At 41.0% G+C, this 18226-nt stretch overlaps 7 non-coding genes across 7 annotated transcripts; 1 reads left to right on the top strand and 6 right to left on the bottom strand.

Moving 5' to 3' along the window:
• Positions 1 to 2026: 2026 nt before the first annotated feature.
• Positions 2027 to 2098, bottom strand: Trnaq-uug. The gene has a single exon. It is a non-coding gene; the product is annotated as a tRNA-Gln (tRNA).
• A 468-nt stretch (positions 2099 to 2566) lies between these two features.
• Positions 2567 to 2638, bottom strand: Trnaq-uug. The gene has a single exon. It is a non-coding gene; the product is annotated as a tRNA-Gln (tRNA).
• An 853-nt stretch (positions 2639 to 3491) lies between these two features.
• Positions 3492 to 3573, bottom strand: Trnas-uga. Its single transcript has one exon. It is a non-coding gene; the product is annotated as a tRNA-Ser (tRNA).
• A 380-nt stretch (positions 3574 to 3953) lies between these two features.
• Positions 3954 to 4025, bottom strand: Trnam-cau. Its single transcript has one exon. It is a non-coding gene; the product is annotated as a tRNA-Met (tRNA).
• A 438-nt stretch (positions 4026 to 4463) lies between these two features.
• On the bottom strand, positions 4464 to 4534 carry Trnag-gcc. The gene has a single exon. It is a non-coding gene; the product is annotated as a tRNA-Gly (tRNA).
• A 10148-nt stretch (positions 4535 to 14682) lies between these two features.
• On the bottom strand, positions 14683 to 14754 carry Trnaw-cca. The gene has a single exon. It is a non-coding gene; the product is annotated as a tRNA-Trp (tRNA).
• Positions 14755 to 17313: 2559 nt separating this feature from the next.
• On the top strand, positions 17314 to 17386 carry Trnar-ucg. The gene has a single exon. It is a non-coding gene; the product is annotated as a tRNA-Arg (tRNA).
• The last annotated feature ends 840 nt before the right edge of the window (positions 17387 to 18226 follow it).

Genomic DNA, 18226 nt, shown 5'->3' on the forward strand with positions numbered 1-18226 from the left:
CAGTCTCATCACTTTATCGCATCTGTCATTAATGACACCAAAGCCTTTGCTGTCTATACATGCCCCCCCTCCTTAGTTTGATCAGAGAAAAAGAAAGAAAGAAACAGACTGCTGGGAAGAAGTGGATCTGAATAAAGCCACAGCAGGAGAAATGAATAAGAAAGACCATTTATGATGACTCTGGTTTTAAAACTCAGATTGGTTTTTGTCATTTTTGGCCATGCAAATTAATTCTATTATCATTGGTGTACGATGCATCTCTCTTTGCTTCCAAGTATGCTTCCAATATAAATAAATGCTTGCCATGTGTCATAATCCTAGACTTTAAGGAGCCCAGGTGGGATATATTAAATTATTTTTGGTTCTTAACAGTCTGTGGACTTTGAGACACAGAATTGCCAGGATATCTGAGAGGACTTCGTTTTGTTTCGTTTATAGAGGAAAATGTGGCAAAAACTGGTCACGTGGTATTTCCACTTGATATATTCCTTATTGTTGTCTATTTCTACACCAAACCAAGCAAAGATCACCAAGAACACATCTGCAGTCAGATGAATCTGGGTCTGTTGCTCTACAAGTAAGAAGAACACATAAGAAGACACCCTGGAACACTCAGCAAGAAGGTGTCAGAAAGGACTTCACAGCATTTGCACACAGGCTGCATGACTCGGACAAAGGAAGGAGAGAGAGGTTTCATTCTAGATGGATGCTACCAGGTAAACTGTTCATATACCTAATCTGTAAAATGTATAACTGATACACTAAGAAAGAACACTGTTTCATTACAAAAAGAAAAGATGAAATACAAATGGTGTTTGTGTATCAGAGTAGGCTTGCTGTGGAAGGTAACAGTAGAAAGAAAGGCTGTAGAACCTGTGAGTCTTGTTGTTAGTTGTCAGGAGCTAGTCAGTGACTGTCAAGATGTGAAATGTTTTGAGTTGTTTAATCAAGTTCCTACCTCATTTCACTGACATCAAAAATGTCAGTATGCTCTGGAGAAGCTAGGAGGCTACACAGTATCAGGAGACAAGCCTTAGGGCCCAACTGTGAGTTTCAGGCTAGATCCAGGCGTCTCTGGACACCAAAGAATATGTTTCTCCTTCTGGCCTGTACTCAATGCAATGGTTAAAAGGGGGTGGGGGGAGGCAGGAGGAGAGTGTGTGTTTTAATAAGAATAAATTTTAAAAAACAATAAGAAAAGTGAGTGACGACGTTGTCAGGGCTTCCTTTACCAAAGTAGCTAGTCTTTAAGAAGAGAAAGTGTAAGTCTGAGGGTGTGTCTATGCATGCTGGGTATATTCCTAATTTGGGCGAAAATGAAAATCCAGGACACCAAAAAGAGACAGATGTACTGAGACTTGAAGTCCAAGTGCTAGACATGCTACATCCTGAGTGCCTTAAGCTAGGTCATTACTGAAAGTCTGGCATGCACTTTCAATAGACAGTTAATCTTCTAAATAATGTCAAGACATGAGAATAGAGCTTAGATGATGTCGTCTCAAACAAGAGGAGCCTTAAGATGAACACGCTGTACCACTGTACCCTAAACCACCCAACACAGAGTCCATGCTAACAAGCCAATTTTACATTGAGTAGCTTCAAGGAAAAGGAAAAACTAAAATTTTAAAAACTGGAAGCAAGCACTTGCAGCTAGATGCATACGTCCTGAAGGTGTTTAAAGAGATTGAGGTGTGGAGACAGAGGAAGGAGAAACATAATACAGACAGAACACATTTAGAGTATGACATAAAACCCACTATACCATATTATTCTTATACAGTCAATGTTTATCTCCTGATAACTAATGTAAGCTTATTGCTAACATTTCATTTTGCATTCGAAACTATATCTTGAAGAGATGCCACAGAAAAGATTGCTGAGGGGAAAAAAAAAAAAAAACATTGACACCTGAGCAGCTAACTCTCTGACCACACATATACTTAGCTTAGACCAGAAATGAGTAGGAAAATACACCCAGTAGAAGAAATGTAAGGAAAGATAATCCCAGCTACGGGAAAATTAAAGAAGGTCCCACCGAGATTTGAACTCGGATCGCTGGATTCAAAGTCCAGAGTGCTAACCATTACACCATGGGGCCACATATACCAGTCACTTGTCCATAACATACTACCTGAAGTATGTCTACATATATTTTAACAAGTACATTAGATTTTAATTCGTGACAAATTTACTTCAGACAGAAAGTACAAGAAATCTCTCACGTGTTCTATCTTGTAAAAACCAAATTTATGTATAAAATCTACTGACGTTCAAACAATAATGAGTAGTCCTTTACAAAGGAATTCAGCTCCAAAATAAACAAGACGCATCCCTAATCTTCACATCTGTACAAAACTTTGCCAGATTAGAAACTGCAGTTTCCAACAAAAATGGTTCATTTCAGATAAGGGATAAAGGTAGGTATAAAGTTAAAGCATCTGATTTTGCAGCTTGGGAGGGTTTAGATGAGCTGAGAAAACGTTCAGATGTCATATAACTTCCTGAGGTTGCTGTCTAACTTCCGAATCTGTACAAATTCTGAGGGAGGTGCGCCAAAATTGACGTGAGGTCCCACCGAGATTTGAACTCGGATCGCTGGATTCAAAGTCCAGAGTGCTAACCATTACACCATGGGGCCCACGTTGTCGAGCGCACTGGGTAGAAAGAATAGACGTTCGACCAATAGTCTGAAGACTGACTCATGTTGTTGCGATCTGGATTGGTAACGTTGGTGTACCGCTAGAAAACAGTTGAAATATAGCTGCTCCTTGCAAAACGAAAACTGTGAGTTTTCCAGACTAGAGTTATCAGCATTTGCTACACCGGACTTACAGAAAAAAGAGTCAACACCTAGAAATCTCTTGGAATACCTAGGCATGTGGCAAACGCTAGAAAAAAAGGGACTAAGTATAAAATTCGAAGAATTTGCTAGTACTTTAGGATATAAAGTAAATTGCTTTACTTATTTAACTATCTTTTTTCTTTGTCCTTATCTGCATTTCACAATGGATCGATTGTTTATATAATGCTAATAATATATTTTATTTTGTTACTTTTACTCTACGATAGCAATCTCTGTACGAGTTAGAAAATCTGGGTATTTTAAATAGCGATAATATTTGTTTTAAAATTAAATTTAGCCAAAAAGAGTTTTGAAATTTGTCTGCTATTTTGACTCAGAAATTCTTCTTCCGAAACAATCTAAAGGCAGGCCAAAAAAATTTGTTTGAAATAATTATTTCAGAACATTAAATTCACTCTGGAGTAGACATGTAATGTGCTGCGTGTACTTTCAGTGCAGGCGAGGTTTTGGAGTTCAGACAAGAAATATATTTCAATCTTAAACTGGCACGACCTTGCAGGTGGCTAGATTCAAAAGAAGAAAATGGAATTGAAATAGAATGCTGTCCTTAAGCAAAGAAAACTGGGTGTTTCCATGTTTACACTGATGGTAGAAGAGGTTCTTGCTACCTGTCAAGAAAACACATACGCGTAGTCGGCAGGATTCGAACCTGCGCGGGGAGACCCCAATGGATTTCAAGTCCATCGCCTTAACCACTCGGCCACGACTACAAGAACGGATGTACACACAGGATATATTCCCATGAGAAGTAATTCCCCAACTATTTTTCATACAATATTTCTGTAATGTAGTAGAAGATCTAAACTACTTGCCATCGTACTAAAAACACTGCTACTGAAGTCAGGAAGCAGGAACTGTAGCCCAACAGCTGCCTGTTATGAACGTCCTCAAGACAAACAGAGGTGCAGGACTAAGGGATAGCAAATGTAGGAACCTGAATGACAGACTCGGGAGCCGTACTGAATACAATAGTTATTACAAAATTTAACTTTGTGACTTTTACACATAAATTTCGGTACTCAAAAGTCTATGAGCGAACTCCGATATTCCTTATTGAAAGTTTTCCTTCAAACCTGGCCAAAATACTGGCTAGCAGAGGATGGTTTCGATCCATCGACCTCTGGGTTATGGGCCCAGCACGCTTCCGCTGCGCCACTCTGCTGACACTCCAGAGTCGTTCTTTCTGACTCTTTATTAAAGAGAAAAATGTTCAGTTCGTTCCTAACAATCTGTCGATTGTTCAATATCATGTGAAAAGTAACTCGTTATCTTTACATGAATGTGAAAGCCAATGACGATTTAGAATTTTTTTCTCGCTGAAAATCGGTAGCTGAAGTTGGAGCTCAGAAACTCGATAAGAAGTGTTTCGGGTTAGAGGACAAAAGGCACACTCAATGTCACAACTTTTAATACCAATCTTGCAAAAGTTTTGAACCTCCCAAAATCCCTCAACTTTTAGACCCAATTCCCTCTTGGTTTGTTCTTGTTTGTTTTGCTTTTTTGCTTGGTTTGGTTTGTTTCTGTTGGTTTTTTGTTTGCTTGTTTGTTTGTTTGTTTCTTTTTGGTGGTTTCATAGATTTTTTTTAAAAACGTTAGAAAGTGCATTGGCCGGGAATCGAACCCGGGCCTCCCGCGTGGCAGGCGAGAATTCTACCACTGAACCACCAATGCCACTTAATAGTTTGTCTTTCTTCTTTGTCTTTACATAGCTATCATGGAGTATTTTTGCTGGTTAGTTTATAAAAGGAAGAAATCAATACCCAGAGAATTACTACGTAACCGTTTTTTAAAAGATGATTAGAAAATAGAAATTATCTGAAACAAAAATAGAGTTTTTTATTTAATTGAAAGAAATGAAATAAAATGAAAGCCAGCAATATGGTCCCTCTTGTCTATTTTATTCGTTCTTCAGAACAGAGAGTGTAGTTATCTTCCAAGGTATTTTTGGTAGCTATGATTGGCTGATGTGGAGTGGGAAACAAAAGAAAGAAAGAAAAAGCAAAAAGCCAAAACAGCAGAAAACTTTTCAGTTTCCTGGAAAGGGGGAACTGGAGCTTAACCAAGTTTCTCTAAGTCCTAAATTTGGTATACAGATATGAAGAGTATGAGAAATATCTCAAATTTTGATCGAGTTACCTAACTTGTTCTTAATTACTTATTTCTAACAATTGGAATAAAGAGCTGACTTACAAAGGAAAGTTATCTGGTGCTCAATAAAAACACTTAAAAATAAAATTTTTTAAAGAAAAATATAAAATTAAAACGTTTAGAAACAACCTAGGTATGGTGGCCTACATTTGCTATTCCAGCACCGAAACGACAGAAGCAGACAGATCTCTATCAATATCATCCCAGACCCACTCCAGACTCATGAGCCCTGCCACCCACCCTATCCCATCCTCGGTCTTGTAGCAGCTGCTCCAGACTGGCCAGATCTACGTAGTGAGAGCCTGTCTGGAAAAAGAAAAAGACAAAGTAAGGCACAGCAAGGCTAGGCAAGGCAAGGCAAAGAAAATACAAAGATTATATGGGTCAGCTACTAAAGACAGTTTACCTGGATGGAGGATCTCTCATGAGGGCAAAGGATGTCCACCACTTTGGTCATCGGAAGACATTCATAAGATGAAATTTTTCTCTTTCAAAATCATGCATTTGAGTCTTGCGTAGAAGCCTGTTACTAGACACACCCCAAAGGTTGCGTACAAACCAATAATAAGCAGTCATTTGGAGTCTTCTATTGAAACTTTGATGGGTACTTCACCGGAGTCCTGGAATAAACAAACACGTATTTGCAACATCTTGGTTCCTGAGCAAATATCTGGAGAATAGAATGCTAGAACGAACGCATGGGAAGTAAACTCATGTTAATAATGAGAGTAAACCATTTGGGACGTTTTCGAACCTCACATTCATTGCTAGCTCCCACAATATTTAAAAAACATTACATTAAAAAATTAAATTTATGAGAAAAACTGTAGATAGGCAATCCTTTAGCTGTCTTACAATGACATTAAAATACTTGTAGCTGGATGTGGTGGAACAACCCTGTAATCCCATCACCTGGGCCGGAAAGCAGCAGGTCAGAGTTCAAGGTCATCCACAGTTATCAGAAGCTTCCAGTTCAAACAAGACCTAAACTACACATACAGGCCCTTGCCTCAATTTCTCCCCATGATTAATAATGATTGCCTACCTGGCAGGATCTGTAATTACTATAAATAAATAAACAAACAAACAAACAAACAAACAGGCATGCTTCTAGGAATGGCTGTGAGAGATTGTCTAGATTAGACTATTTGGATTGGGCTTCTAGAGCGAAAGCTCACCACATGAATTCATCACTCTCTGCTTCCTCGACGACTATCACGTCTTCTTCACCATGATGGAATGTGTTCATGATGTCTCTGATTTCTTCCTCTTCTAAACCACTTTTTTTTTTCCTGGTGTTCTGTCACATCAATAAGAAAAGTACACATCTTGACTCCAAGAGGCATTCCTCCTCCTATTGAAAACTAAAACCTCTTCTCTAGTCTGGAGTTTGGGGTTACTGTTGGTTGGTTGGTTGGTTTTGTTTTTTGAAACAAAGTCTCATTGTATAGCTAACAAAAATGGGGCTGCCTCTGCCTCCTGAGTACTGGATAAAAAGTATGTGTCACAATGCCTGAGCAGTCTGAATTTTTTGAGTCTTTGGGTCAATATCCTATAGAAGAAATACGTTAGGCAGAACCTAACATTTCAAAGATTAAAGTAGTTAAGTATGGTTTAGCATATCCTTGTCAGTTGTGGTCACTAGAAGTCACACTGGAGTCAGAATGGAAAAGGAGACAGAAATGCTGAACTCAAAAAAGGAGTCTAAGCCGGGCGGTGGTGGCACACGCCTTTAATCCCAGGATTTGGGAGGCAGAGACAGGTGGATTTCTGAGTTTGAGGCCAGCCTGGTCTACAGAGTGAATTCCAGGACAGCCAGGGCTACACAGAGAAACCCTGTCTAGGAAAAAAAAAAAAAAAAGAGTCTAGACAAAGCAGAAGTATACATACAACAAATTAAAAACTGGTAAATCTCAAGTGAGGTAAAACAAAGATGACATTGACAGAAGCAGTCAGCCTCAAACCCTAGCAGAGCCAAATCAATGAGTCCCTGGACAGATCCTACACTAGACAACAAGTTTAGGCCAGCCTGGGCTACATGATACTATATCCCCACCCCAAAATCTTTATAACCATCTCACCTTGGTCCTCTGGTCATTGTTCTCCAGAATGGCTTAGTGGTGAGAAGGCATTCCCAAAGGACAGCACCACAAGGATTTCCTCACTGACCACTCGACAATGAGGCTTCCTTGGGCACTCTTGGCATGGTCCAGTTTTAGTAAGAATCCTGCCAAAGCATGCTGTACCAGTTAGTGAGGATCCTCCCTATGACTCTTCTCTCCCACCTTCACCTTGCTGTAAGCCTCAAGTGCCCTTGCTAAACCTGGAGACAGAGTTGAGTTCAGCTGTATATTGCAGTCTCTTTCTCTACTGCAGTCATTCCAATAGAATCTGCCCGTCCATTTTTAAAAAAGGTTAATTATTTGTGTGTACGTATAAACAAACTATTTATTTGTGTGTATCTATGTGTGTACCCAAAGTTGCCAAAGGCCAGCCTCTGCATGGAGAGGGGTTCTGAGAGAAGGGGTGTCTGGGAGTGTCGAAAAGAACGACTTGAAGTCAAATCATAGATCCAAGATGAAGACTTATGTTCTGCTTGCTATTCTAAGAGATCTTTCTGTCCATGTCCTGTGTGTGAATGTGTGTGTGTGTGTGTGTGTCAGTTCTACAAGCAGTTCTTTTTATCGAAAAAAATTCTGTAGATAGCTAATCTCCTGCAGAACACAGGTCCAGTCTTTTATTTTACATATAAATCCAGTCATTTACTCCAAGTTTCCTTTTAATTATCTTACGAAACAGCATCCCTTGACCCCAGCCCTTCGATTCTTAGGAGACAGCAAGTATACATTTTTTCTTAACATTGCATTCAGAGATCTGTCTACCTTTGTTAAACACAAACAGTAAACTAGTTGGGTGGGACCTTGCCCTGAAATTACCATTTCTAACCCCACCTACGAACCTTGAAAGGTCCTAGGCTTACCTTGAACTCAGGAATCTATCTACCTTTGTATAATTGATACTGCATGCATATATACATATATATATAAAACAGTTGAGAATTTTTTATATATTTTCAAACTCATGTTTTTAGAGTTCTTTTCTACAGCCTTAAGGGCAGTCCTGAAGGACCCAGGGTTTACCATTTTGCTGAGACACAGCCATACCTTTGTCTTCCGGACTCTCGCTGTCTGATTAACAAGGAGTCATTAACCTGGAGGACTTTCCTCAGAGGAATGTGAAATATGTACATTATTATACAAACAAGCCCTACACCCATTGCAGCAATCAACTCTTGGAGGATTACACCAGGCCCTTGTCCCAGGGCAGGAACCATGTCACTCTGCCCCCAAGGCGACACTGGGCTCAGCACAAAATGGTTAGAAGTGTGTTAAGAGATGCTCTGGAATTGGAATCACAGGCAGTTGTGAAGAGACTGGTAAGAATATTGGAAAACTGAACTCCTCTAGTCTCCTGAAGCTAGTCCTGAGCAACAGTCACCCTTAACTGCTGAGCCATCTCTCTGGGCCTGTGTGCTGCCATTTTTAACAAATGCTCAAAACAACTTTTCCTCTGCTAACAACATCAGAGGAAAAGAACATAGATGGTGGAAGGAAATTCCATTCAAGTTACAATGAAGGGTAATGAATTGGCCAGACTTTCTTTTGTCTGTTTGTTTGTTACTTGTTAATCCGTAGGTGCTCTTCTGCAACATGCTGTAAAATGTTAACAGCAAGGACTGAAGTTCTCACTGCTACTTTGTTAAGTTAAAGAAACCAGGTTTTTTGGTCTTGTTTTTTTTTTAATGTCATACCATTCTCTATATACAACCCTTTCTCTAGAATGTAATCAGTATTCAGTTCCTTCAGCTTTCCCACCCACCTCATTGTCCTTAAATCAAACAGCTCTGGGGTTGTTTTTTATACCAAGCCTTGTTTGATATACACACGCTTTGAATTCAGGCCTGGCCCCTGCACTCTGAAGGCCCGCCCCCAAACCACTGTCAGCCAGAGGCTGCCATCACTCTTACTTAAACCTGGGTCAAGTATGGGCTTATTCTTGTAAATACCATAGTTTATCCTAATCACCAGTAAATACTGGCTCTTCTCGATACTGACCTGATATTTGCTCCACATTGGGAAACCTGTGTAGTAATATAAGGCCTCCGGAGTGGGGAGACCCCCCACTCAAGCCACAGAAGATTACGACTACCCAGAATCACGTGAGAGACCGAACTTGATGCAAACCGTAAAAGGCTTTATTTACAGATTTCGGGATATCAGTCGACTGAGGCCGAGACTCCCAGGAGGAGTGTCGACCCCGAGGCTCGGGAGCAAGGGGTATTTAAAGGAGAAAACCATAAACCAGGGGGGTGAAGGGGAAAACCAGGAGGGGACAGTGGAGAAATCCCAACCTACATCATAAAAATAGTTGGAAAGTTTCAACCTATTATTCGGCTAGTCACAAACCAGGGTGGGGCGGGAATGTGACCTTATCCTGACCATTGTAAGAAGCCATTTCCTGGAGTAACTCCGCCAACCTGTGTCATTAGTTTTGCTATCCTTTGTGGTGAGCCAGTTCCCGGAACGACCTAGCTGACCTGCCTTCTGGCTTGTGGGCAGCTAGTTCCTGAAACCTGTGAGCTTGTGAACTTGCTAACCTTAATTCAGATGGGGGGGGGGGTTCCCAAAATTCTCTATGAATCAAGAGTTTTGGTTTCTTTAAAATCCTAGTTATGTTATATGAGTATATTTTCATTTTAATCCCAAGTGTGGGATACAGGGCTGCTTCAGTTTATTCATGGCCATTAAATATGATTGCCCCATATCGGGGGGTGGGGAGAGGAAGGGGGGGGACGTATTTTTGCCAGCTGCAGATAGTTTAATTCTGGGAACTTTGGCGAGGGTATAAATTCAAGAGCCCCTGAGAGGGCCTGTGGTGGAGGCTGCACTGTCTGCTGTTCCCCTTGCTGCTATTGCTGGATTGCTGGGTTATTGGCTCTTGAGAAACAAAACAAAATATATTTTTCACTTTTGAAGAAAAAAAATTTATTATACATATCTGAAAAATATAAGTGATAAATCACAAAAACAAGCTAAAATATGTTTTAATCTCCTGCCAAGAGGTGTATGCCGTTAGTAGTAGGTAGAGTCATTAGTTATTGCGTTATATGCTGTGAAACTTAATTGATGTACAACGGCACCTCGAGAACAACAGCTTCACACATCTTTCAAGTTTGTTTTGGTTTTGTTGACTTGGCTTTTTGTTGTTTTGTTTTGAATCAGGGTTTTGCTATGTAGCCACGTCCGCCCTGGAACTCAAACATAGACAGATGAGCCTGGTCAAGAGCTCAGATTTGCCTGCCTCTGCTTCATGTACCACCACACCCTAGGGACTTTCTAATCTAAGCTCTGCTGTGTGGCTGATTACTTCTGCTCAGCTCCCATACTTCTGACTTCCGCCATGTTCCCGGGAGCCAACCTCCCCCTTTTGCCCCATCCCAGGAGCCTATCTCCCTACCGGATGACCCACCTTCTATTTCCTGCTTAGGCTTATTGACCAAGCAGCATATTATTGACAGGCTCTCTCTCTCTCTCTCTCTCTCTCTCTCTCTCTCTCTCTCTCTCTCTCTCTCTCTCTCTCTCTCTCTCTCTCTCTCTCTCTGTCTCTCTCTCTGTGTGTGTGTGTTTACATGTGCATCTGTGTGTACACATTAGTTCTCCTTCTAAGTGGCTGCGCTAGCTTACACATTTGCTCACTAGATATTGGATGAAACAAAATGCAAGCTCATTTTGTATTTGTAAGAAAGCCACAATTGTGGATAGAGTGTGGCAGGTCTTTCATCTCAGCACTGGGAGGCAAAGTAAAGTGTGTCGCTGTGAGTTCAAGGCCAGCTTATGTTATATAACAAGTTCCAGGACATCCAAGGCTACCTGAGACAGGGTCTCAGGACCCAACCAGTGGAAAGAAAGAACCAGTTCTGGTAAGTTCTCCTCTGACCTTCACTTCTGGTAGTTTAAAAATCTCCAGACTTGGGAGGTTATAGGCCGGAGTGAGAAAGTAATTGTTGTTGTTTTGTTAATGGAAATACTAACAAGTGTTTGCATGTACAACCATAGGTTAGTGCAGTCGGAGAAGTGCTCTCTGAAGCGAGAAGCGGTAACTGCAGAGATTTATAACTGGCTACAGTGCCGAGAAGAAGGGACTACTGAAAGCTCCATCAAAAAGTGGAAATATGTTCTCGCCTCGTCCGAGATTCAGGGAATATCTCAAAAGAGGGTGAAGAAAGGAAGGAGTTACATGAACTGCTGTCTTCCAAGCAGGATAAAGCTTTTGGTTGTACTTTTGAACGCTCAGGAGCTAAGATCACTTTCATTTGATTGGCCCTGTAAAGGAGGTGGGCGGGGCTCATAGGGCTCTACCCTGCCCTAAGGATCTATGGGCAATTATGGTTGTGTGGGAGCTGTGAGTTCCAAAGCCACTAATAAGATGCCTACCCTACTTTAAGCAACCCTTAGCCATGTTCCTATAAACATCCTTGATGAAACTGGAACACACAGACACAAACACATGCCATGAAGGTAGAAGGGATCTGACTGGGAAGAAGGAAGGGGTGTGTGGACAGGAGTCATGTCAAGAGAGGGTAACAAGAAATGAATATGATCAAAATACATTCTGTAATGTAAAAAACGCCACAGTGAAACCAACTTATTATGTATAATCTAGGATATGCTAGCAAACACACCAGCAGGGCAGTGGTGGTGCAGGCCTTTAATCCGGAGGAGGAGGAGAAGGAGGAGGAGGGGGAGGGGGGCGGGGAGGGGGAGGGGGAGGAGGAAGAGGAAGAGGAAGAGGAAGAGGAAGAGGAAGAAGAGAAGACCAAGTGAGATCTTCAGGCTATTGACAAAACTCTTTAGTAGTATTTTGTGATATATATCTTCTGCCTCTTTCCATAGTTCTTCCAAAACTAAGTACCTTCTTTGTACTGTTTCAAACTTCAAACCCGGGACAAGCAGCTGAGGCATCTATTTAACATATCAAATCAGACCTGGTCTCCAGGTTCTCCCAGCATCCTAAAGTCCCTCCCTGTTACAGGGTATGGCTGGCATATCCTGCCTTTCATCCTGAACTCTCCAGCCCAGGGACTGGGCTGCCCTTCCCTGAGAGGCTCTTCCCTGTATAATCCAGATCTTTTGGTTACTTATCCCTTTTGTACCTTTGGCCTCCTAGCTGCTGTACTTGGTTCCCCTCTCTCCCTTCCTGTGCCTCTCTCCATTCCTATTCCCCTCACCCACATGACTCAGGGTCACAACCACTAAGGACTCTCCCAGATATATCTACCTCTGGCTATGTCCCCCTTTTATCTACAATAAACTTTCCCCTTCATCATACCTAGGAAGAGTCTTGTCCTTTCATTTGTCATATGCTTTGCTAGGCACTGGGGTTACAGACTCGTGCATACTGATTTTCCAGAACTTGGTGGTGGAGACCATTCAGGAAGTGAAGGCCTGACTAGAGTCCCAGGAAAGGCTGCTTTGGAAGAACTGATTTGTTTTGGTTGTGCAGTGAAAAATGAGTATCTAAATCAAGCAATGAAGGGCAGAGAATACCTTTTCAGAACACAGTCTCAGAAAAATTCAGACTAAAAAGTCCTGTGGAGAAAAAAAAAAAATAGGCTTCAGGACCTGAAAGGCTAGTAACACAGGGTTAACAGGCACAGGTGGCTGCTAGGATAAGATTTACAATGAAAAATAAAAAATAATTAGAAGTCAAGTGCATGTTGAGTAATCTCAACACTCTGGAAACTGAGGCAGGAGGATAAGAGGTTTAAGACCAGCCTCAGCTACACAGACAATCTCAAATAGCATAATACAAGCATAACATTAAAACACCATGGTGGCTCCACAATGTACACAATCACAACTTGTCTGATATCAATCTTAATTTTTAAAAGCAAGCATAATAAAGACACAGATTTAATTGAGCAAGAGAAAAGCTGGGAAGAGGTGCATAGCTTCATGTCTGTATCTTTATGATTTACATATCACAGATGGGCTGTCAGGTATATTTTTCAAACACATACTTTATTGCTCTCACACAGAAAAGGGGAAAACATTTTACAGCAAGTGAATCTAAAACCTAGCAGTCTAACCTAACATCACTAATTGGAGACAGAATTCACCCAGGATGGAAGGTGAGTGATGAACCAGCCTGACTCCATCTTAAGGACGGAAGACATTTTGTTACAAGGTCAGACAAGTTTATTTCTGTTTGCTGCAAAAATCAAGTTGACTGTACTTTAATGTTTCAGCCTATGGAGTTTGACTTGGCCCTTGAATATACCCTGATGAAATAAGATGTCCTACCAAATAATTTTAAAATGTTCAGCCAAGTTTGTACATGACCAAATTTCTTTGGAAATCCCCCAACTCATGACAATCCCCTAGTCTTGCAGGGGATTTTTTTGGATTATAAACCCTACCTCCTCCTATGTTCAATGATATTTTTTCAAACTCTGCTTTGGGAAGATAGCCCTGTCAGACAGAAAAGAAAATTTGCTTAGTTTGACAAAAGAATTTGGGTAACGATCTTTACTCTCTCCTCTGGTGGAATTAAAATACGTAGACCCCAGGACGCCCAAGCCAATGTCCACTCTTACTGGTGGGAAGGGCAGTGAGCTGGATGCTGACTCTGCAGTACTTGTTTCTAGGGAGCATCATTCTTGAAAGCAATGGAGGCTAACCAGATCAACCAGGGTGCCCAATTTTCAGTAATCACCAAGGTCAAAATCATGCCACAGATAGAAGATCCTGGTGGGAGATGAGGTCACCGGAAAGGTCCGGCGCTGCTAGTGTATATATCAAAGTCATGGGTTGAAGCACACTGGGAACTACAGCCTGAGGAGCTTCCTGGAGCCTTCAGAGTAGTTCTTATGATTCCTATTCCTGTGATGAAACATTATACCTAAAATGCAAGTTGGGGAGGAAAAGGTTTACACTTCCAAATTGTAGTCCACCATTAAAGGAAGTCAAGATGGGAACTCAACAGGGCAGGAACCTGGAGTCAGGAATTGATACAGACGACATGTAGGATGATGCTTACTGGTTTGTTCAGCCTTCTTTTTTATAGAACCCAGGACTACCTGTCTAGAGGTAGCACCATCTACAATGGGCTGGTCCCTCCCCCATCAATCACTAATTAAGAAAATGCCCTACATCTTTGCCTACAGCGTGGCCTTATAGAGACATTTTTTCAGTCCAAGGTTCCCTCCTTTCAGATCACACTTAGCTTGTGTCAAGTTGACATAAGACTAACCAGCACAGACGTTTATCCCTTTCTTGCAGACCTTTAGTCCCCGTTCCTGATTGATGATGTAGCCGGCTCCCAGGCCTAAACAGATTACCCAGTTCTGTTGTCAACTCGTTCTAATTTTGGGAACCACTCCATTTAATTTTATTCTTGGTCTGTGTTTTCTACAAACCCTCTTTTAAAAGAATATCAAAAACTGGAACTCGTACCCCACTTTCCAATGCCAATAACAACACAAGAGCAAGACATAACAGAAATTTCACTGAAAGCAAACATGCAGCGCTTTTTGCCTACACAGCCCTCAAACCAAGGAATTAAATATACATTTTATTTCAATCTTCTTCACCGACCTTGACCAAAATGCTTGACCACGACGTGATTTGAACACGCAACCTTCTGATCTGGAGTCAGACGCGCTACCGTTGCGCCACGAGGTCACAGCCATGAGCTGTTTTCAGGCTAATTTAAGTATCCTGAATGACCTTTCTACCTGTGCTTAAAATAAGTTTCAAAGTTTGATCCTTTGTGTTCTCAAAATTCACAGCTCCATTAAGGCCTTGTGTGACAGAGTAAAGAATTCTGCCGATTTAACCTTAACTTCCAAACACTCTTGCTACTCTCATACAGTCTCCTAATTTGCTAATTTTGTCTCATTTTTAGAAAAACAGCGGATGAACGTTCACAGCAAACAGGACCAAGAAATATCGCTTCTACTCCTAGACCAGACTTTTAGCTTTGCAGTGAGCCACGAGAACTGGCCTGTGCGTGCACCGACCATTTTCTGCCTGGAGGGCCACTGCTGGTCCTAAAGCCTCGCCTCCAGGTCATGTCACACTCCACCAGCTTCCTGACAGTCATCATGCCCACACCGGTCGCTCGCTTGGTTCACAGCAATGACACACAGAAGGCACCCTTACTGAGAATCCTGGATTCCGAGGGCCTCAGCAATTACCCCAGGGTCAGCAGAACTGCGGATCTATTAGTGCTGTTGTTACTGGGGTCGGAGGTGGGGAAGGGATTCTATGTTTTCTAAAGGATTGCATTTCGAAGCAAAGAACCCGGCTACTTGAGTTTGAGTGCCCAAGAGCCCATTATTAGGGATTTTGAGACAGGGTCTTGCCTCGAATTTGCAGCCGTTCTTCCTGCCTAGGTCTGACAAATGCTGGAATTACATACATTACAGAACCCTCTTGCAGCTAGGAATTGAGAAAAAAGGACATTTTTCTGCTGTAGAATCTGAAAATGAGTCAAAAGCATGTGTTTTGATAAAATGTCCAGGTGAGCTGGAGGGAAAACTTTGTGAATGCCCCCTGCTCCACCCTATTGTCGTGTGTTCTTTGATTTCTTTATTTTTTTTTTCTCTGATTTCCATTTGTTTATTTTAGGGAAGGGTTTTGGATGGTCCAGCTTCACCTCAAGCTTACAAAATACCTGAAAATGACCTTAAAACTCCTAATCCTCTTGCCTGCAGCTTCAGACTGTTGGGTTTCCAGGCCTGTTCCATCGTGACAAGGTTAATATTGTGCTCTCGAAAAGCAGGGAAAGTCTTTATTCTCAAATAAGCCTTCTAGAGTTACCTGGTTAGTTGCTTTTGGTTGAGTATAGGCAGCCCTGACGGATGAGACATGATAGCAGCTGACATAGTTTGATCCAATCACTTTTTCTTGCTCCTCAGACCACTAATATTTTCAAAGCCTATCCTTCAAGTCAGATTTAAGACTTGGTCTTCTCTCTCTCTCTGCAAGCTGAAATGAACTCTTAAAAGGACTAACAGGCAAAACCAGGCTAGAAATGCATCCTTATGAAGATAAGCTTCCAGTGTGAGCCTGGTCTGGGCCACATAGTGAATTCTGGGATATTCTAATCTACAGTGTGACACCCTGTGAGGGGCAGAAGGAAGCGGGGAAGAGGGAGAGAGACACAACTTTTGACCTTCTAGGATGGAGAAAAACAAAGTAGTAGTCATATAGGGCTGCCATAATTAATACTGCAGGGTGCAGTAAACAACAGGAATTTCTTTCTTTCTTTCTTTCTTTCTTTCTTTCTTTCTTTTTTACTTTTTAAAAGCTACATTTTGATATATATATATATATTATGATGTATATAGTGTATATATACTATGTGTATACTGCTACACATACAATATATATTGAATATTATATATATTATATATATATTATATATAATATAATATAATATAATATAATATAATATAATATAATATAATATACATATACATATACATATACATATACATATATATTCTCCCTAAGGATTCTTTCCCCTGGCTTGCAGGCAGTGATCTTCTTCTCTATGTGGTCTTCTTTTGTGGACCAGTGTTCTAATATACTCTTCTTGTAAGAATGTAAGAATGACAGTCACGTTTTGCTTCTTTAAAGACATCATCTTCCAGTACAGTGACATTCAGAAGATCTAGGTTCGGATACATTAATCCGAAGAATCTAGAGGACAGTAGAGCACCAACAGATTGTCTCGGCCGAGCACAGTGCCTCATAAGTGTGAAACTACATGGTGGGAACGGAAGTGGCGGATAGTACAAGCCGCCTTAACCTTCATTTTAGCTTGAAGCTGAGTCAGTCAGGTCCTGTTGCTCCTCCATCAACCATCCAAATAATACAATTTCTGGTCTCTGTTCATGAATCTTTTCTTATACTTTCTGAATTTATATCTGAGATCTAATTGAGTGGGTCTGTGGATTGCACGATGTGAATTCCTGACCTGGAAACACTGCAAAGTAGTGAGTAATACACGGTCTGTGTGTACAGCAGTGGCTCTCCTCTTTTCTCGCCCCTCTGAAACCCTTGCGCTTGTAGTGACCTTTTATCCTTGCTTCCAATCGAACGATTTAAAAACAGCAAAAACAACTATTATTGATGCATCCGAGTTTTATATTTAAGAGTTCCTGATTAGAACGCCAGCACACACAAAAAAAAGTTACTTTCCAATAACGCATGAACAGTAACGTGTTCGTGTGGGACCACGTGGCCTAATGGATAAGGCGTCTGACTTCGGATCAGAAGATTGAGGGTTCGAATCCCTTCGTGGTTGGCTCAAGTCAACTTTTTTCCTAACAATGGTCATCTTATCTTTTGATAACAGGTCATCTGACAACTGCCTTCTGATGTAACGTTAGTACTAGGTAAGCACAGAGAAGACTAAAAAAAAGTCTGTATCAGAGCAAAACAACAAAGCAAAACACTCTGGAAGACTTCTCCAAACTCAAAAAGACTAAAGTAGCCATTACACTAAAACAATATGAAGCAACCTGGACCAGATGCAGATTAGAAAAGCAGCCACCACTCCTGTAATCCCAGTACTCTACAGATGGAGGCAGGGGCATCACCACAAGTTTAAAGATCGAATTGTCTACACAAGAAGTTTCAGCAAGGACTACAGAATGAAACATGGTCTTAGAGGGAGCTAAAGAAGAAAAGGAAGGGGAGGAAAAAAGGCTGATATTTTCAAGAAACTTAAACAACAAAACATTACTAGATACCTTTAAGGAATTGTTACATTGTCGTTAATTGGACAAAGGCACAGTGGCTGTATCAATGTATGTTTATGTGATATATGCTTATATATTTAATCATATCTCCCCAAATTAATGTAATGTTATTTAGCAAAAAATTTAAAGAGTAGATGAAACTAATAAACAGTTACTTGTTGACTGTGGACGATGAATATACAAATAATTCCCTGTTTTCACTTTCACTATACATTAAAAACATCATAATAAAAATTTTGCTGAATGTGGTAGCCCATATCTGTAATCCCAGCCCTCCGGTTGAGGCTGGAGGATTCCAAGTGGGAGGCCTGCCTGGGCTACAAAACAAAACCTTGACTCAATTTTTTTCCTGTTTGAATTTAAAAGGGGAGAGGAGGGAGGGG

The sequence above is a fragment of the Grammomys surdaster genome, unplaced genomic scaffold, assembly GCF_004785775.1.
Source record: "Grammomys surdaster isolate TR1022 unplaced genomic scaffold, NIH_TR_1.0 267, whole genome shotgun sequence".
NCBI lineage: Eukaryota > Metazoa > Chordata > Mammalia > Rodentia > Muridae > Grammomys > Grammomys surdaster.